Consider the following 21,009-nt stretch of genomic DNA (forward strand, 5'->3'; position numbering starts at 1 on the left):
TCCCAAGCCTAAAAAAATGTGGTCTCTTTGGCACAGGATCCCAAGCCTGAAAAATGGGTTGTCTACGCCACAGGGTCCGAACCCTGAAAAATGGGGTCTCTTCGCTACAGGGTCCGAAGCCTGAAAAATGGGGTCTCTTTGCCACAGGGTCCCAAGCCTGAAAAATGGGGTCTCTTTGCCACAGGGTCCGAAGCCTGAAAAATGGGGTATCTTTGCCACAGGTTCCGAACCCTGAAAAATGAGGTCTCTTTGCCACAGGGTCCCGATCCTGAAAAATGGGGTCTCTTTGCCACAGGGTCCGAAGCCTGAAAAATGGGGTATCTTCGCCACAGGTTCCGAAGCCTGAAAAATGGGGTTTCTTTGCTACGGGATCCCAAGCCTGAAGTAGTGCTGTAAGCTTACTTAATTAAAGGCTAAAAGATACATTTTCTAACTTACAACATAAAATTAATATTGCGTTGGTCCATGGTGGCTGTGCCACTACCAGTTCTCAAAGAACGGTAACCTCATCGCCTAGAAGCCACGCCCGATAGCCATGCAATAACAGCCACGGGTAAAAAAGGGGTTTCTTTGGCACAGGATCCCAAGCCTGACATATGGGGTTTCTTTGGCACAGGATCCCAAGCCTGAAAAATGGGGTTTCTTTGGCACAGGATCCCAAGCCTGAAAAATTGGGTCTCTTTGGCACAGGATCCCAAGCCTGAAAAATGGGTTGTGTACGCCACAGGGTCCGAACCCTGAAAAATGGGGTCTCTTTGGCACAGGATCCCAAGCCTGAAAAATGGGTTGTCTACGCCACAGGGTCCGAACCCTGAAAAATGGGGTCTCTTCGCTACAGGGTCCGAAGCAAGAAAAATGGTGTCTTTTTGCCACATGGTTCCATGCCTGAAAAATGGGGTCTCTTTGCCACAGGGTCCGAAGCCTGAAAAATAGGGTATCTTTGCCACAGGTTCTGAACCCTGAAAAATGAGGTCTCTTTGCCACAGGGTCCCAAGCCTGAAAAATGGGGTCTCTTTGCCACAGGGTCCGAAGCCTGAAAAATGGGGTATCTTCGCCACAGGTTCCGAAGCCTGAAAAATGGAGTTTCTTTGCTACAGGATCCCAAGCCTGAAGTAGCGCTGTAAGCTTACTTAGTTAAAGGCTAAAAGATAAATTTTCTAACTTACAACATAAAATGAATATTGCGTTGGTCCATGGTGGCTGTGCCACTACCAGTTCTCAAAGAACCGGTAACCTCATCGCCTAGAGGCCACGCCCGATAGCCATGCAATAACAGCCACGGGTAAAAAATGGGGTTTCTTTGCACAGGATCCCAAGCCTGACAAATGGGGTTTCTTTGGCACAGGATCCCAAGCCTGAAAAATGGGGTTTCTTTGGCACAGGATCCCAAGCCTGAAAAATTGGGTTTCTTTGGCACAGGATCCCAAGCCTGAAAAATGGGTTGTGTACGCCACAGGGTCCGAAGCCTGAAAAATGGGGTCTCTTTGGCACAGGATCCCAAGCCTGAAAAATGGGTTGTCTACGCCACAGGTTCCGAACCCTGAAAAATGGGGTCTCTTCGCTACAGGGTCCGAAGCCTGAAAAATGGGGTCTCTTTGCCACAGGGTCCCAAGCCTGAAAAATGGGGTCTCTTTGCCACAGGGTCCGAAGCCTGAAAAATGGGGTATCTTTGCCACAGGTTCCGAACCCTGAAAAATGAGCTCTCTTTGCCACAGGGTCCCAAGCCTGAAAAATGGGTTGTGTACGCCACAGGGTCAGAACCCTGAAAAATGGGGTCTCTTTGGCACAGAATCCCAAGCCTGAAAAATGGGTTGTCTACGCCACAGGGTCCGAACCCTCAAAAATGGGGTCTCTTCGCTACAGGGTCCGAAGCCTGAAAAATGGGGTCTCTTTGCTACAGGGTCCCAAGCCTGAAAAATGGGGTCTCTTTGCCACAGGGTCCGAAGCCTAAAAAATGGGGTATTTTTGCCACAGGTTCCGAACCCTGAAAAATGAGGTCTCTTTGCCACAAGGTCCCAAGCCTGAAAAATGGGGTCTCTTTGCCACAGGGTCCGAAGCCTCAAAAATGGGGTATCTTCGCCACAAGTTCCAAAGCCTGAAAAATTGGGTTTCTTTGCTACAGGATCCCAAGCCTGAAGTAGTGCTGTAAGCTTACCTTGTAAAAGGCTAAAAGATACATTTTCTAACTTACAACATAAAATGAATATTGCGTTGGTCCATGGTGGCTGTGCCACTACCAGTTCTCAAAGAACCGGTAACCTCATCGCCTAGAGGCCACGCCCGATAGCCATGCAATAACAGCCACGGGTAAAAAATGGTGTTTCTTTGGCACAGGATCCCAAGCCTGACATATAGGGTTTCTTTGGCACAGGATCCCAAGCCTGAAAAATGGGGTTTCTTTGGCACAGGATCCAAAGCCTGAAAAATGGGGTCTCTTTGCCACAGGGTTCCAAGCCTGAAAAATGGGTTGTCTCTTTGCCACAGGGTCCCAAGCCTGAAAAATGGGTTGTCTCTTTGCCACAGGGTCCAAAGCCTGAAAAATGGGGTATCTTTGACACAGGTTTCGAACCCTGAAAAATTAGGTCTCTTTTCCACAGGGTCCCAAGCCTGAAAAATGGGGTATCTTCGCCACAGGTTCCGAACCCTGAAAAATGTGGTCTCTACGCCACAGGGTCCGAACCCTGAAAAATTGGGTCTCTTCGCTACAGGGTCTGAAGCCTGAAAAATGGAGTCTCTTTGTCACAGGGTCCCAAGCCTGAAAAATGGGGTATCTTCGCCACAGGTTCCGAACCCTAAAAAATGGGGTTTCTTTGCTACAGGATCCCAAGCCTGAAGTAGTGCTGTAAGCTTACCTTGTTAAAGGCTAAAAGATACATTTTCTAACTTACAACATAAAATTAATATTGCGTTGGTCCATGGTGGCTGTGCCACTACCAGTTCTCAAAGAACCGGTAACCTCATCGCCTGGAGGCCACGCCCGATAGCCATGCAATAACAGCCACGGGTAAAAAAGGGGTTTCTTTGGCACAGGATCCCAAGCCTGACATATAGGGTTTCTTTGGCACAGGATCCCAAGCCTGAAAAATGGGGTTTCTTTGGCACAGGATCCCAAGCCTGAAAAATGGGGTCTCTTTGGCACAGGATCCCAAGCCTGAAAAATGGGTTGTCTACGCCACAGGGTCCGAACCCTAAAAAATGGGGTCTCTTCGCTACAGGGTCCGAAGCCTGAAAAATGGGGTCTCTTTGCCACAGGGTTCCAAGCCTGAAAAATGGGTTGTCTCTTTGCCACAGGGTCCCAAGCCTGAAAAATGGGTTGTCTCTTTGCCACAGGGTCCCAAGCCTGAAAAATAGGGTATCTTTGCCACAGGTTCCGAACCCTGAAAAATTAGGTCTCTTTGCCACAGGGTCCCAAGCCTGAAAAATGGGGTATCTTCGCCACAGGTTCCGAACCCTGAAAAATGTGGTCTCTACGCCACAGGGTCCGAATCCTGAAAAATGGGGTCTCTTCGCTACAGGGTCTGAAGCCTGAAAAATGGGGTCTCTTTGTCACAGGGTCCCAAGCCTGAAAAATGGGGTATCTTCGCCACAGGTTCCGAAGCCTAAAAAATGGGGTTTCTTTGCTACAGGATCCCAAGCCTGAAGTAGTGCTGTAAGCTTACCTTGTTAAAGGCTAAAAGATACATTTTCTAACTTACAACATAAAATTAATATTGCGTTGGTCCATGGTGGCTGTGCCACTACCAGTTCTCAAAGAACCGGTAACCTCATCGCCTGGAGGCCACGCCCGATAGCCATGCAATAACAGCCACGGGTAAAAAAGGGGTTTCTTTGGCACAGGATCCCAAGCCTGACATATGGGGTTTCTTTGGCACAGGATCCCAAGCCTGAAAAATGGGGTTTCTTTGGCACAGGATCTCAAGCCTGAAAAATGGGGTCTCTTTGGCACAGGATCCCAAGCCTGAAAAATGGGTAGTCTACGCCACAGGGTCCGAACCCTAAAAAATGGGGTCTCTTCGCAACAGGAGTCGAAGCCTGAAAAATGGGGTCTCTTTGCCACAGGGTCCCAAGCCTGAAAAATTGGTTGTCTCTTTGCCACAGGGTCCGAAGCCTGAAAAATGGGGTATCTTTGCCACAGGTTACGAACACTGAAAAATTAGGTCTCTTTGCCACAGGGTCCCAAGCCTGAAAAATGGGGTATCTTCGCCACAGGTTCCGAACCCTGAAAAATGTGGTCTCTACGCCACAGGGTCCGAATCCTGAAAAATGGGGTCTCTTCGCTACAGGGTCTGAAGCCTGAAAAATGGGGTCTCTTTGTCACAGGGTCCCAAGCCTGAAAAATGGGGTATCTTCGCCACAGGTTCCGAACCCTAAAAAATGGGATTTCTTTGCTACCGGATCCCAAGCCTGAAGTAGTGCTGTAAGCTTACCTTGTTAAAGGCTAAAAGATACATTTTCTAACTTACAACATAAAATTAATATTGCGTTGGTCCATGGTGGCTGTGCCACTACCAGTTCTCAAAGAACCGGTAACCTCATCGCCTGGAGGCCACGCCCGATAGCCATGCAATAACAGCCACGGGTAAAAAAGGGGTTTCTTTGGCACAGGATCCCAAGCCTGACATATGGGGTTTCTTTGGCACAGGATCCCAAGCCTGAAAAATGGGGTCTCTTTGGCACAGGATCCCAAGCCTGAAAAATGGGTAGTCTACGCCACAGGGTCCGAACCCTAAAAAATGGGGTCTCTTCGCAACAGGAGTCGAAGCCTGAAAAATGGGGTCTCTTTGCCACAGGGTCCCAAGCCTGAAAAATTGGTTGTCTCTTTGCCACAGGGTCCGAAGCCTGAAAAATGGGGTATCTTTGCCACAGGTTACGAACACTGAAAAATTAGGTCTCTTTGCCACAGGGTCCCAAGCCTGAAAAATGGGGTATCTTCGCCACAGGTTCCGAACCCTGAAAAATGTGGTCTCTACGCCACAGGGTCCGAATCCTGAAAAATGGGGTCTCTTCGCTACAGGGTCTGAAGCCTGAAAAATGGGGTCTCTTTGTCACAGGGTCCCAAGCCTGAAAAATGGGGTATCTTCGCCACAGGTTCCGAACCCTAAAAAATGGGATTTCTTTGCTACCGGATCCCAAGCCTGAAGTAGTGCTGTAAGCTTACCTTGTTAAAGGCTAAAAGATACATTTTCTAACTTACAACATAAAATTAATATTGCGTTGGTCCATGGTGGCTGTGCCACTACCAGTTCTCAAAGAACCGGTAACCTCATCGCCTGGAGGCCACGCCCGATAGCCATGCAATAACAGCCACGGGTAAAAAAGGGGTTTCTTTGGCACAGGATCCCAAGCCTGACATATGGGGTTTCTTTGGCACAGGATCCCAAGCCTGAAAAATGGGGTTTCTTTGGCACAGGATCCCAAGCCTGAAAAATGGGGTCTCTTTGGCACAGGATCCCAAGCCTGAAAAATGGGTTGTCTACGCCACAGGGTCCGAACCCTAAAAAATGGGGTCTCTTCGCTACAGGGTCCGAAGCCTGAAAAATGGGGTCTCTTTGCCACAGGGTTCCAAGCCTGAAAAATGGGTTGTCTCTTTGCCACAGGGTCCCAAGCCTGAAAAATGGGTTGTCTCTTTGCCACAGGGTCCCAAGCCTGAAAAATAGGGTATCTTTGCCACAGGTTCCGAACCCTGAAAAATTAGGTCTCTTTGCCACAGGGTCCCAAGCCTGAAAAATGGGGTATCTTCGCCACAGGTTCCGAACCCTGAAAAATGTGGTCTCTACGCCACAGGGTCCGAATCCTGAAAAATGGGGTCTCTTCGCTACAGGGTCTGAAGCCTGAAAAATGGGGTCTCTTTGTCACAGGTTCCGAAGCCTAAAAAATGGGGTTTCTTTGCTACAGGATCCCAAGCCTGAAGTAGTGCTGTAAGCTTACCTTGTTAAAGGCTAAAAGATACATTTTCTAACTTACAACATAAAATTAATATTGCGTTGGTCCATGGTGGCTGTGCCACTACCAGTTCTCAAAGAACCGGTAACCTCATCGCCTGGAGGCCACGCCCGATAGCCATGCAATAACAGCCACGGGTAAAAAAGGGGTTTCTTTGGCACAGGATCCCAAGCCTGACATATGGGGTTTCTTTGGCACAGGATCCCAAGCCTGAAAAATGGGGTTTCTTTGGCACAGGATCTCAAGCCTGAAAAATGGTGTCTCTTTGGCACAGGATCCCGAGCCTGAAAAATGGGTAGTCTACGCCACAGGGTCCGAACCCTAAAAAATGGGGTCTCTTCGCAACAGGAGTCGAAGCCTGAAAAATGGGGTCTCTTTGCCACAGGGTCCCAAGCCTGAAAAATTGGTTGTCTCTTTGCCACAGGGTCCGAAGCCTGAAAAATGGGGTATCTTTGCCACAGGTTACGAACACTGAAAAATTAGGTCTCTTTGCCACAGGGTCCCAAGCCTGAAAAATGGGGTATCTTCGCCACAGGTTCCGAACCCTGAAAAATGTGGTCTCTACGCCACAGGGTCCGAATCCTGAAAAATGGGGTCTCTTCGCTACAGGGTCTGAAGCCTGAAAAATGGGGTCTCTTTGTCACAGGGTCCCAAGCCTGAAAAATGGGGTATCTTCGCCACAGGTTCCGAACCCTAAAAAATGGGATTTCTTTGCTACCGGATCCCAAGCCTGAAGTAGTGCTGTAAGCTTACCTTGTTAAAGGCTAAAAGATACATTTTCTAACTTACAACATAAAATTAATATTGCGTTGGTCCATGGTGGCTGTGCCACTACCAGTTCTCAAAGAACCGGTAACCTCATCGCCTGGAGGCCACGCCCGATAGCCATGCAATAACAGCCACGGGTAAAAAAGGGGTTTCTTTGGCACAGGATCCCAAGCCTGACATATGGGGTTTCTTTGGCACAGGATCCCAAGCCTGACATATGGGGTTTCTTTGGCACAGGATCCCAAGCCTGAAAAATGGGGTTTCTTTGGCACAGGATCCCAAGCCTGGAAAATAGGGTCTCTTTGGCACAGGATCCCAAGCTTGAAAAAAGGGTTGTCTACGCCACAGGGTCCGAACCCTAAAAAATAGTGTCTCTTCGCTACAGGGTCCGAAGCCTGAAAAATGGGGTCTCTTTGCCACAGGGTTCCAAGCCTGAAAAATGGGTTGTCTCTTTGCCACAGGGTCCCAAGCCTGAAAAATGGGTTGTCTCTTTGCCACAGGGTCCGAAGCCTGAAAAATGGGGTATCTTTGCCACAGGTTCCGAACCCTAAAAAATTAGGTCTCTTTGCCACAGGGTCCCAAGCCTGAAAAATGGGGTATCTTCACCACAGGTTCCGAACCCTGAAAAATGTGGTCTCTACGCCACAGGGTCCGAACCCTGAAAAATGGGGTCTCTTCACTACTGGGTCTGAAGCCTGAAAAATGGGGTCTCTTTGTCACAGGGTCCCAAGCCTGAAAAATGGGGTATCTTCGCCACAGGTTCCGAAGCCTAAAAAATGGGGTTTCTTTGCTACAGGAGCCCAAGCCTGAAGTAGTGCTGTAAGCTTACCTTGTTAAAGGCTAAAAGATACATTTTCTAACTTACAACATAAAATTAATATTGCGTTGGTCCATGGTGGCTGTGCCACTACCAGTTCTCAAAGAACCGGTAACCTCATCGCCTGGAGGACACGCCCGATAGCCATGCAATAACAGCCACGGGTAAAAAAGGGGTTTCTTTGGCACAGGATCCCAAGCCTGACATATGGGGTTTCTTTGGCACAGGATCCCAAGCCTGAAAAATGGGGTTTCTTTGGCACAGGATCCCAAGCCTGAAAAATGGGGTCTCTTTGGCACAGGATCCCAAGCCTGAAAAATGGGTTGTCTACGCCACAGGGTCCGAACCCTAAAAAATGGGGTCTCTTCGCTACAGGATCCGAAGCCTGAAAAATGGGGTCTCTTTGCCACAGGGTTCCAAGCCTAAAAATTGGTTGTCTCTTTGCCACAGGGTCCCAAGCCTGAAAAATGGGTTGTCTCTTTGCCACAGGGTCCGAAGCCTGAAAAATAGAGTGTCTTTGCCACAGGTTCCGAATCCTGAAAAATGGGGTCTCTTCGCTACAGGGTCTGAAGCCTGAAAAATTGGGTCTCTTTGTCACAGGGTCCCAAGCCTGAAAAATGGGGTATCTTCGCCACAGGTTCCGAAGCCTAAAAAATGGGGTTTCTTTGCTACAGGATCCCAAGCCTGAAGTAGTGCTGTAAGCTTACCTTGTTAAAGGCTAAAAGATACATTTTATAACTTACAACATAAAATTAATATTGCGTTGGTCCATGATGGCTGTGCCGCTACCAGTTCTCAAAGAACCGGTAACCTCATCGCCTGGAGGCCACGCCCGATAGCCATGCAATAACAGCCACGGGTAAAAAAGGGGTTTCTTTGGCACAGAATCCCAATCCTGACATATGGGGTTTCTTTGGCACAGGATCCCATGCCTGAAAAATGGGGTTTCTTTGGCACAGTATCCCAAGCCTGAAAAATGGGGTCTCTTTGGCACAGGATCCCAAGCCTTAAAAATGGGTAGTCTACGCCACAGGGTCCGAACCCTAAAAAATGGGGTCTCTTCGCTACAGGAGTCGAAGCCTGAAAAATGGGTTGTCTCTTTGCCACAGGGTCCCAAGCCTGAAAAATTGGTTGTCTCTTTGCCACAGGGTCCGAAGCCTGAAAAATGGGGTATCTTTGCCACAGGTTACGAACACTGAAAAATTAGTTCTCTTTGCCACAGGGTCCCAAGCCTGAAAAATGGGGTATCTTCGCCACAAGTTCCGAACCCTGAAAAATGTGGTCTCTACGCCACAGGGTCCGAATCCTGAAAAATGGGGTCTCTTCGCTACAGGGTCTGAAGCCTGAAAAATGGGGTCTCTTTGTCACAGGGTCCCAAGCCTGAAAAATGGGGTATCTTTGCCACAGGTTCCGAAGCCTAAAAAATGGGGTTTCTTTGCTACAGGATCCTAAGCCTGAAGTAGTGCTGTAAGCTTACCTTGTTAAAGGCTAAAAGATACATTTTCTAACTTACAACATAAAATTAATATTGCGTTGGTCCATGGTGGCTGTGCCACTACCAGTTCTCAAAGAACCGGTAACCTCATCGCCTGGAGGCCACGCCCGATAGCCATGCAATAACAGCCATGGGTAAAAAAGGGGTTTCTTTGGCACAGGATCCCAAGCCTGACATATGGGGTTTCTTTGGCACAGGATCCCAAGCCTGACATATGGGGTTTCTTTGGCACAGGATCCCAAGCATGAAAAATGGTGTTTCTTTGGCACAGGATCCCAAGCCTAAAAAATAGGGTCTCTTTGGCACAGGATCCCAAGCCTGAAAAAAGGGTTGTCTACGCCACACGGTCCGAACCCTAAAAAATAGTGTCTCTTCGCTACAGGGTCCGAAGCCTGAAAAATGGGGTCTCTTTGCCACAGGGTTCCAAGCCTGAAAAATGGGTTGTCTCTTTGCCACAGGGTCCCAAGCCTGAAAAATGGGTTGTCTCTTTGCCACAGGGTCCCAAGCCTGAAAAATAGGGTATCTTTGCCACAGGTTCCGAACCCTGAAAAATTAGGTCTCTTTGCCACAGGGTCCCAAGCCTGAAAAATGGGGTATCTTCGCCACAGGTTCCGAACCCTGAAAAATGTGGTCTCTACGCCACAGGGTCCGAATCCTGAAAAATGGGGTCTCTTCGCTACAGGGTCTGAAGCCTGAAAAATGGGGTCTCTTTGTCACAGGGTCCCAAGCCTGAAAAATGGGGTATCTTCGCCACAGGTTCCGAAGCCTACAAAATGGGGTTTCTTTGCTACAGGATCCCAAGCCTGAAGTAGTGCTGTAAGCTTACCTTGTTAAAGGCTAAAAGATACATTTTCTAACTTACAACATAAAATTAATATTGCGTTGGTCCATGGTGGCTGTGCCACTACCAGTTCTCAAAGAACCGGTAACCTCATCGCCTGGAGGCCACGCCCGATAGCCATGCAATAACAGCCACGGGTAAAAAAGGGGTTTCTTTGGCACAGGATCCCAAGCCTGACATATGGGGTTTCTTTGGCACAGGATCCCAAGCCTGAAAAATGGGGTTTCTTTGGCACAGGATCTCAAGCCTGAAAAATGGGGTCTCTTTGGCACAGGATCCCAAGCCTGAAAAATGGGTAGTCTACGCCACAGGGTCCGAACCCTAAAAAATGGGGTCTCTTCGCAACAGGAGTCGAAGCCTGAAAAATGGGGTCTCTTTGCCACAGGGTCCCAAGCCTGAAAAATTGGTTGTCTCTTTGCCACAGGGTCCGAAGCCTGAAAAATGGGGTATCTTTGCCACAGGTTACGAACACTGAAAAATTAGGTCTCTTTGCCACAGGGTCCCAAGCCTGAAAAATGGGGTATCTTCGCCACAGGTTCCGAACCCTGAAAAATGTGGTCTCTACGCCACAGGGTCCGAATCCTGAAAAATGGGGTCTCTTCGCTACAGGGTCTGAAGCCTGAAAAATGGGGTCTCTTTGTCACAGGGTCCCAAGCCTGAAAAATGGGGTATCTTCGCCACAGGTTCCGAACCCTAAAAAATGGGATTTCTTTGCTACCGGATCCCAAGCCTGAAGTAGTGCTGTAAGCTTACCTTGTTAAAGGCTAAAAGATACATTTTCTAACTTACAACATAAAATTAATATTGCGTTGGTCCATGGTGGCTGTGCCACTACCAGTTCTCAAAGAACCGGTAACCTCATCGCCTGGAGGCCACGCCCGATAGCCATGCAATAACAGCCACGGGTAAAAAAGGGGTTTCTTTGGCACAGGATCCCAAGCCTGACATATGGGGTTTCTTTGGCACAGGATCCCAAGCCTGACATATGGGGTTTCTTTGGCACAGGATCCCAAGCCTGAAAAATGGGGTTTCTTTGGCACAGGATCCCAAGCCTGGAAAATAGGGTCTCTTTGGCACAGGATCCCAAGCTTGAAAAAAGGGTTGTCTACGCCACAGGGTCCGAACCCTAAAAAATAGTGTCTCTTCGCTACAGGGTCCGAAGCCTGAAAAATGGGGTCTCTTTGCCACAGGGTTCCAAGCCTGAAAAATGGGTTGTCTCTTTGCCACAGGGTCCCAAGCCTGAAAAATGGGTTGTCTCTTTGCCACAGGGTCCGAAGCCTGAAAAATGGGGTATCTTTGCCACAGGTTCCGAACCCTAAAAAATTAGGTCTCTTTGCCACAGGGTCCCAAGCCTGAAAAATGGGGTATCTTCACCACAGGTTCCGAACCCTGAAAAATGTGGTCTCTACGCCACAGGGTCCGAACCCTGAAAAATGGGGTCTCTTCACTACTGGGTCTGAAGCCTGAAAAATGGGGTCTCTTTGTCACAGGGTCCCAAGCCTGAAAAATGGGGTATCTTCGCCACAGGTTCCGAAGCCTAAAAAATGGGGTTTCTTTGCTACAGGAGCCCAAGCCTGAAGTAGTGCTGTAAGCTTACCTTGTTAAAGGCTAAAAGATACATTTTCTAACTTACAACATAAAATTAATATTGCGTTGGTCCATGGTGGCTGTGCCACTACCAGTTCTCAAAGAACCGGTAACCTCATCGCCTGGAGGACACGCCCGATAGCCATGCAATAACAGCCACGGGTAAAAAAGGGGTTTCTTTGGCACAGGATCCCAAGCCTGACATATGGGGTTTCTTTGGCACAGGATCCCAAGCCTGAAAAATGGGGTTTCTTTGGCACAGGATCCCAAGCCTGAAAAATGGGGTCTCTTTGGCACAGGATCCCAAGCCTGAAAAATGGGTTGTCTACGCCACAGGGTCCGAACCCTAAAAAATGGGGTCTCTTCGCTACAGGATCCGAAGCCTGAAAAATGGGGTCTCTTTGCCACAGGGTTCCAAGCCTAAAAATTGGTTGTCTCTTTGCCACAGGGTCCCAAGCCTGAAAAATGGGTTGTCTCTTTGCCACAGGGTCCCAAGCCTGAAAAATAGGGTATCTTTGCCACAGGTTCCGAACCCTGAAAAATTAGGTCTCTTTGCCACAGGGTCCCAAGCCTGAAAAATGGGGTATCTTCGCCACAGGTTCCGAACCCTGAAAAATGTGGTCTCTACGCCACAGGGTCCGAATCCTGAAAAATGGGGTCTCTTCGCTACAGGGTCTGAAGCCTGAAAAATGGGGTCTCTTTGTCACAGGGTCCCAAGCCTGAAAAATGGGGTATCTTCGCCACAGGTTCCGAAGCCTACAAAATGGGGTTTCTTTGCTACAGGATCCCAAGCCTGAAGTAGTGCTGTAAGCTTACCTTGTTAAAGGCTAAAAGATACATTTTCTAACTTACAACATAAAATTAATATTGCGTTGGTCCATGGTGGCTGTGCCACTACCAGTTCTCAAAGAACCGGTAACCTCATCGCCTGGAGGCCACGCCCGATAGCCATGCAATAACAGCCACGGGTAAAAAAGGGGTTTCTTTGGCACAGGATCCCAAGCCTGACATATGGGGTTTCTTTGGCACAGGATCCCAAGCCTGAAAAATGGGGTTTCTTTGGCACAGGATCTCAAGCCTGAAAAATGGGGTCTCTTTGGCACAGGATCCCAAGCCTGAAAAATGGGTAGTCTACGCCACAGGGTCCGAACCCTAAAAAATGGGGTCTCTTCGCAACAGGAGTCGAAGCCTGAAAAATGGGGTCTCTTTGCCACAGGGTCCCAAGCCTGAAAAATTGGTTGTCTCTTTGCCACAGGGTCCGAAGCCTGAAAAATGGGGTATCTTTGCCACAGGTTACGAACACTGAAAAATTAGGTCTCTTTGCCACAGGGTCCCAAGCCTGAAAAATGGGGTATCTTCGCCACAGGTTCCGAACCCTGAAAAATGTGGTCTCTACGCCACAGGGTCCGAATCCTGAAAAATGGGGTCTCTTCGCTACAGGGTCTGAAGCCTGAAAAATGGGGTCTCTTTGTCACAGGGTCCCAAGCCTGAAAAATGGGGTATCTTCGCCACAGGTTCCGAAGCCTAAAAAATGGGGTTTCTTTGCTACAGGATCCCAAGCCTGAAGTAGTGCTGTAAGCTTACCTTGTTAAAGGCTAAAAGATACATTTTCTAACTTACAACATAAAATTAATATTGCGTTGGTCCATGGTGGCTGTGCCACTACCAGTTCTCAAAGAACCGGTAACCTCATCGCCTGGAGGCCACGCCCGATAGCCATGCAATAACAGCCACGGGTAAAAAAGGGGTTTCTTTGGCACAGGATCCCAAGCCTGACATATGGGGTTTCTTTGGCACAGGATCCCAAGCCTGACATATGGGGTTTCTTTGGCACAGGATCCCAAGCCTGAAAAATGGGGTTTCTTTGGCACAGGATCCCAAGCCTGGAAAATAGGGTCTCTTTGGCACAGGATCCCAAGCTTGAAAAAAGGGTTGTCTACGCCACAGGGTCCGAACCCTAAAAAATAGTGTCTCTTCGCTACAGGGTCCGAAGCCTGAAAAATGGGGTCTCTTTGCCACAGGGTTCCAAGCCTGAAAAATGGGTTGTCTCTTTGCCACAGGGTCCCAAGCCTGAAAAATGGGTTGTCTCTTTGCCACAGGGTCCGAAGCCTGAAAAATGGGGTATCTTTGCCACAGGTTCCGAACCCTAAAAAATTAGGTCTCTTTGCCACAGGGTCCCAAGCCTGAAAAATGGGGTATCTTCACCACAGGTTCCGAACCCTGAAAAATGTGGTCTCTACGCCACAGGGTCCGAACCCTGAAAAATGGGGTCTCTTCACTACTGGGTCTGAAGCCTGAAAAATGGGGTCTCTTTGTCACAGGGTCCCAAGCCTGAAAAATGGGGTATCTTCGCCACAGGTTCCGAAGCCTAAAAAATGGGGTTTCTTTGCTACAGGAGCCCAAGCCTGAAGTAGTGCTGTAAGCTTACCTTGTTAAAGGCTAAAAGATACATTTTCTAACTTACAACATAAAATTAATATTGCGTTGGTCCATGGTGGCTGTGCCACTACCAGTTCTCAAAGAACCGGTAACCTCATCGCCTGGAGGACACGCCCGATAGCCATGCAATAACAGCCACGGGTAAAAAAGGGGTTTCTTTGGCACAGGATCCCAAGCCTGACATATGGGGTTTCTTTGGCACAGGATCCCAAGCCTGAAAAATGGGGTTTCTTTGGCACAGGATCCCAAGCCTGAAAAATGGGGTCTCTTTGGCACAGGATCCCAAGCCTGAAAAATGGGTTGTCTACGCCACAGGGTCCGAACCCTAAAAAATGGGGTCTCTTCGCTACAGGATCCGAAGCCTGAAAAATGGGGTCTCTTTGCCACAGGGTTCCAAGCCTAAAAATTGGTTGTCTCTTTGCCACAGGGTCCCAAGCCTGAAAAATGGGTTGTCTCTTTGCCACAGGGTCCGAAGCCTGAAAAATAGAGTATCTTTGCCACAGGTTCCGAATCCTGAAAAATGGGGTCTCTTCGCTACAGGGTCTGAAGCCTGAAAAATGGGGTCTCTTTGTCACAGGGTCCCAAGCCTGAAAAATGGGGTATCTTCGCCACAGGTTCCGAAGCCTAAAAAATGGGGTTTCTTTGCTACAGGATCCCAAGCCTGAAGTAGTGCTGTAAGCTTACCTTGTTAAAGGCTAAAAGATACATTTTATAACTTACAACATAAAATTAATATTGCGTTGGTCCATGGTGGCTGTGCCGCTACCAGTTCTCAAAGAACCGGTAACCTCATCGCCTGGAGGCCACGCCCGATAGCCATGCAATAACAGCCACGGGTAAAAAAGGGGTTTCTTTGGCACAGAATCCCAATCCTGACATATGGGGTTTCTTTGGCACAGGATCCCATGCCTGAAAAATGGGGTTTCTTTGGCACAGTATCCCAAGCCTGAAAAATGGGGTCTCTTTGGCACAGGATCCCAAGCCTTAAAAATGGGTAGTCTACGCCACAGGGTCCGAACCCTAAAAAATGGGGTCTCTTCGCTACAGGAGTCGAAGCCTGAAAAATGGGTTGTCTCTTTGCCACAGGGTCCCAAGCCTGAAAAATTGGTTGTCTCTTTGCCACAGGGTCCGAAGCCTGAAAAATGGGGTATCTTTGCCACAGGTTACGAACACTGAAAAATTAGTTCTCTTTGCCACAGGGTCCCAAGCCTGAAAAATGGGGTATCTTCGCCACAAGTTCCGAACCCTGAAAAATGTGGTCTCTACGCCACAGGGTCCGAATCCTGAAAAATGGGGTCTCTTCGCTACAGGGTCTGAAGCCTGAAAAATGGGGTCTCTTTGTCACAGGGTCCCAAGCCTGAAAAATGGGGTATCTTTGCCACAGGTTCCGAAGCCTAAAAAATGGGGTTTCTTTGCTACAGGATCCTAAGCCTGAAGTAGTGCTGTAAGCTTACCTTGTTAAAGGCTAAAAGATACATTTTCTAACTTACAACATAAAATTAATATTGCGTTGGTCCATGGTGGCTGTGCCACTACCAGTTCTCAAAGAACCGGTAACCTCATCGCCTGGAGGCCACGCCCGATAGCCATGCAATAACAGCCATGGGTAAAAAAGGGGTTTCTTTGGCACAGGATCCCAAGCCTGACATATGGGGTTTCTTTGGCACAGGATCCCAAGCCTGACATATGGGGTTTCTTTGGCACAGGATCCCAAGCATGAAAAATGGTGTTTCTTTGGCACAGGATCCCAAGCCTAAAAAATAGGGTCTCTTTGGCACAGGATCCCAAGCCTGAAAAAAGGGTTGTCTACGCCACAGGGTCCGAACCCTAAAAAATAGTGTCTCTTCGCTACAGGGTCCGAAGCCTGAAAAATGGGGTCTCTTTGCCACAGGGTTCCAAGCCTGAAAAATGGGTTGTCTCTTTGCCACAGGGTCCCAAGCCTGAAAAATGGGTTGTCTCTTTGCCACAGGGTCCGAAGCCTGAAAAATGGGGTATCTTTGCCACAGGTTCCGAACCCTAAAAAATTAGGTCTCTTTGCCACAGGGTCCCAAGCCTGAAAAATGGGGTATCTTCGCCACAGGTTCCGAACCCTGAAAAATGTGGTCTCTACGCCACAGGGTCCGAATCCTGAAAAATGGGGTCTCTTCGCTACAGGGTCTGAAGCCTGAAAAATGGGGTCTCTTTGTCACAGGGTCCCAAGCCGGAAAAATGGGGTATCTTCGCCACAGGTTCCGAACCCTAAAAAATGGGATTTCTTTGCTACCGGATCCCAAGCCTGAAGTAGTGCTGTAAGCTTACCTTGTTAAAGGCTAAAAGATACATTTTCTAACTTACAACATAAAATTAATATTGCGTTGGTCCATGGTGGCTGTGCCACTACCAGTTCTCAAAGAACCGGTAACCTCATCGCCTGGAGGCCACGCCCGATAGCCATGCAATAACAGCCACGGGTAAAAAAGGGGTTTCTTTGGCACAGGATCCCAAGCCTGACATATGGGGTTTCTTTGGCACAGGATCCCAAGCCTGACATATGGGGTTTCTTTGGCACAGGATCCCAAGCCTGAAAAATGGGGTTTCTTTGGCACAGGATCCCAAGCCTGGAAAATAGGGTCTCTTTGGCACAGGATCCCAAGCTTGAAAAAAGGGTTGTCTACGCCACAGGGTCCGAACCCTAAAAAATAGTGTCTCTTCGCTACAGGGTCCGAAGCCTGAAAAATGGGGTCTCTTTGCCACAGGGTTCCAAGCCTGAAAAATGGGTTGTCTCTTTGCCACAGGGTCCCAAGCCTGAAAAATGGGTTGTCTCTTTGCCACAGGGTCCGAAGCCTGAAAAATGGGGTATCTTTGCCACAGGTTCCGAACCCTAAAAAATTAGGTCTCTTTGCCACAGGGTCCCAAGCCTGAAAAATGGGGTATCTTCGCCACAGGTTCCGAACCCTGAAAAATGTGGTCTCTACGCCACAGGGTCCGAACCCTGAAAAATGGGGTCTCTTCACTACTGGGTCTGAAGCCTGAAAAATGGGGTCTCTTTGTCACAGGGTCCCAAGCCTGAAAAATGGGGTATCTTCGCCACAGGTTCCGAAGCCTAAAAAATGGGGTTTCTTTGCTACAGGAGCCCAAGCCTGAAGTAGTGCTGTAAGCTTACCTTGTTAAAGGCTAAAAGATACATTTTCTAACTTACAACATAAAATTAATATTGCGTTGGTCCATGGTGGCTGTGCCACTACCAGTTCTCAAAGAACCGGTAACCTCATCGCCTGGAGGACACGCCCGATAGCCATGCAATAACAGCCACGGGTAAAAAAGGGGTTTCTTTGGCACAGGATCCCAAGCCTGACATATGGGGTTTCTTTGGCACAGGATCCCAAGCCTGAAAAATGGGGTTTCTTTGGCACAGGATCCCAAGCCTGAAAAATGGGGTCTCTTTGGCACAGGATCCCAAGCCTGAAAAATGGGTTGTCTACGCCACAGGGTCCGAACCCTAAAAAATGGGGTCTCTTCGCTACAGGATCCGAAGCCTGAAAAATGGGGTCTCTTTGCCACAGGGTTCCAAGCCTAAAAATTGGTTGTCTCTTTGCCACAGGGTCCCAAGCCTGAAAAATGGGTTGTCTCTTTGCCACAGGGTCCGAAGCCTGAAAAATAGAGTATCTTTGCCACAGGTTCCGAATCCTGAAAAATGGGGTCTCTTCGCTACAGGGTCTGAAGCCTGAAAAATGGGGTCTCTTTGTCACAGGGTCCCAAGCCTGAAAAATGGGGTATCTTCGCCACAGGTTCCGAAGCCTAAAAAATGGGGTTTCTTTGCTACAGGATCCCAAGCCTGAAGTAGTGCTATAAGCTGACCTTGTTAAAGGCTAAAAGATACATTTTATAACTTACAACATAAAATTAATATTGCGTTGGTCCATGGTGGCTGTGCCGCTACCAGTTCTCAAAGAACCGGTAACCTCATCGCCTGGAGGCCACGCCCGATAGCCATGCAATAACAGCCACGGGTAAAAAAGGGGTTTCTTTGGCACAGAATCCCAATCCTGACATATGGGGTTTCTTTGGCACAGGATCCCATGCCTGAAAAATGGGGTTTCTTTGGCACAGTATCCCAAGCCTGAAAAATGGGGTCTCTTTGGCACAGGATCCCAAGCCTTAAAAATGGGTAGTCTACGCCACAGGGTCCGAACCCTAAAAAATGGGGTCTCTTCGCTACAGGAGTCGAAGCCTGAAAAATGGGTTGTCTCTTTGCCACAGGGTCCCAAGCCTGAAAAATTGGTTGTCTCTTTGCCACAGGGTCCGAAGCCTGAAAAATGGGGTATCTTTGCCACAGGTTACGAACACTGAAAAATTAGTTCTCTTTGCCACAGGGTCCCAAGCCTGAAAAATGGGGTATCTTCGCCACAAGTTCCGAACCCTGAAAAATGTGGTCTCTACGCCACAGGGTCCGAATCCTGAAAAATGGGGTCTCTTCGCTACAGGGTCTGAAGCCTGAAAAATGGGGTCTCTTTGTCACAGGGTCCCAAGCCTGAAAAATGGGGTATCTTTGCCACAGGTTCCGAAGCCTAAAAAATGGGGTTTCTTTGCTACAGGATCCCAAGCCTGTAGTAGTGCTGTAAGCTTACCTTGTTAAAGGCTAAAAGATACATTTTCTAACTTACAACATAAAATTAATATTGCGTTGGTCCATGGTGGCTGTGCCACTACCAGTTCTCAAAGAACCGGTAACCTCATCGCCTGGAGGCCACGCCCGATAGCCATGCAATAACAGCCATGGGTAAAAAAGGGGTTTCTTTGGCACAGGATCCCAAGCCTGACATATGGGGTTTCTTTGGCACAGGATCCCAAGCCTGACATATGGGGTTTCTTTGGCACAGGATCCCAAGCATGAAAAATGGTGTTTCTTTGGCACAGGATCCCAAGCCTAAAAAATAGGGTCTCTTTGGCACAGGATCCCAAGCCTGAAAAAAGGGTTGTCTACGCCACAGGGTCCGAACCCTAAAAAATAGTGTCTCTTCGCTACAGGGTCCGAAGCCTGAAAAATGGGGTCTCTTTGCCACAGGGTTCCAAGCCTGAAAAATGGGTTGTCTCTTTGCCACAGGGTCCCAAGCCTGAAAAATGGGTTGTCTCTTTGCCACAGGGTCCCAAGCCTGAAAAATAGGGTATCTTTGCCACAGGTTCCGAACCCTGAAAAATTAGGTCTCTTTGCCACAGGGTCCCAAGCCTGAAAAATGGGGTATCTTCGCCACAGGTTCCGAACCCTGAAAAATGTGGTCTCTACGCCACAGGGTCCGAATCCTGAAAAATGGGGTCTCTTCGCTACAGGGTCTGAAGCCTGAAAAATGGGGTCTCTTTGTCACAGGGTCCCAAGCCTGAAAAATGGGGTATCTTCGCCACAGGTTCCGAAGCCTAAAAAATGGGGTTTCTTTGCTACAGGATCCCAAGCCTGAAGTAGTGCTGTAAGCTTACCTTGTTAAAGGCTAAAAGATACATTTTCTAACTTACAACATAAAATTAATATTGCGTTGGTCCATGGTGGCTGTGCCACTACCAGTTCTCAAAGAACCGGTAACCTCATCGCCTGGAGGCCACGCCCGATAGCCATGCAATAACAGCCACGGGTAAAAAAGGGGTTTCTTTGGCACAGGATCCCAAGCCTGACATATGGGGTTTCTTTGGCACAGGATCCCAAGCCTGAAAAATGGGGTTTCTTTGGCACAGGATCTCAAGCCTGAAAAATGGGGTCTCTTTGGCACAGGATCCCAAGCCTGAAAAATGGGTAGTCTACGCCACAGGGTCCGAACCCTAAAAAATGGGGTCTCTTCGCAACAGGAGTCGAAGCCTGAAAAATGGGGTCTCTTTGCCACAGGGTCCCAAGCCTGAAAAATTGGTTGTCTCTTTGCCAAAGGGTCCGAAGCCTGAAAAATGGGGTATCTTTGCCACAGGTTACGAACACTGAAAAATTAGGTCTCTTTGCCACAGGGTCCCAAGCCTGAAAAATGGGGTATCTTCGCCACAGGTTCCGAACCCTGAAAAATGTGGTCTCTAAGCCACAGGGTCCGAATCCTGAAAAATGGGGTCTCTTCGCTACAGGGTCTGAAGCCTGAAAAATGGGGTCTCTTTGTCACAGGGTCCCAAGCCTGAAAAATGGGGTATCTTCGCCACAGGTTCCGAACCCTAAAAAATGGGATTTCTTTGCTACCGGATCCCAAGCCTGAAGTAGTGCTGTAAGCTTACCTTGTTAAAGGCTAAAAGATACATTTTCTAACTTACAACATAAAATTAATATTGCGTTGGTCCATGGTGGCTGTGCCACTACCAGTTCTCAAAGAACCGGTAACCTCATCGCCTGGAGGCCACGCCCGATAGCCATGCAATAACAGCCACGGGTAAAAAAGGGGTTTCTTTGGCACAGGATCCCAAGCCTGACATATGGGGTTTCTTTGGCACAGGATCCCAAGCCTGACATATGGGGTTTCTTTGGCACAGGATCCCAAGCCTGAAAAATGGGGTTTCTTTGGCACAGGATCCCAAGCCTGGAAAATAGGGTCTCTTTGGCACAGGATCCCAAGCTTGAAAAAAGGGTTGTCTACGCCACAGGGTCCGAACCCTAAAAAATAGTGTCTCTTCGCTACAGGGTCCGAAGCCTGAAAAATGGGGTCTCTTTGCCACAGGGTTCCAAGCCTGAAAAATGGGTTGTCTCTTTGCCACAGGGTCCCAAGCATGAAAAATGGGTTGTCTCTTTGCCACAGGGTCCGAAGCCTGAAAAATGGGGTATCTTTGCCACAGGTTCCGAACCCTAAAAAATTAGGTCTCTTTGCCACAGGGTCCCAAGCCTGAAAAATGGGGTATCTTCGCCACAGGGTCCGAACCCTGAAAAATGGGGTCTCTTCACTACTGGGTCTGAAGCCTGAAAAATGGGGTCTCTTTGTCACAGGGTCCCAAGCCTGAAAAATGGGGTATCTTCGCCACAGGTTCCGAAGCCTAAAAAATGGGGTTTCTTTGCTACAGGAGCCCAAGCCTGAAGTAGTGCTGTAAGCTTACCTTGTTAAAGGCTAAAAGATACATTTTCTAACTTACAACATAAAATTAATATTGCGTTGGTCCATGGTGGCTGTGCCACTACCAGTTCTCAAA

The sequence above is a fragment of the Pseudophryne corroboree genome, chromosome 5 (assembly GCF_028390025.1).
Source record: "Pseudophryne corroboree isolate aPseCor3 chromosome 5, aPseCor3.hap2, whole genome shotgun sequence".
In the NCBI taxonomy this organism is placed as follows: Eukaryota; Metazoa; Chordata; class Amphibia; order Anura; family Myobatrachidae; genus Pseudophryne; species Pseudophryne corroboree.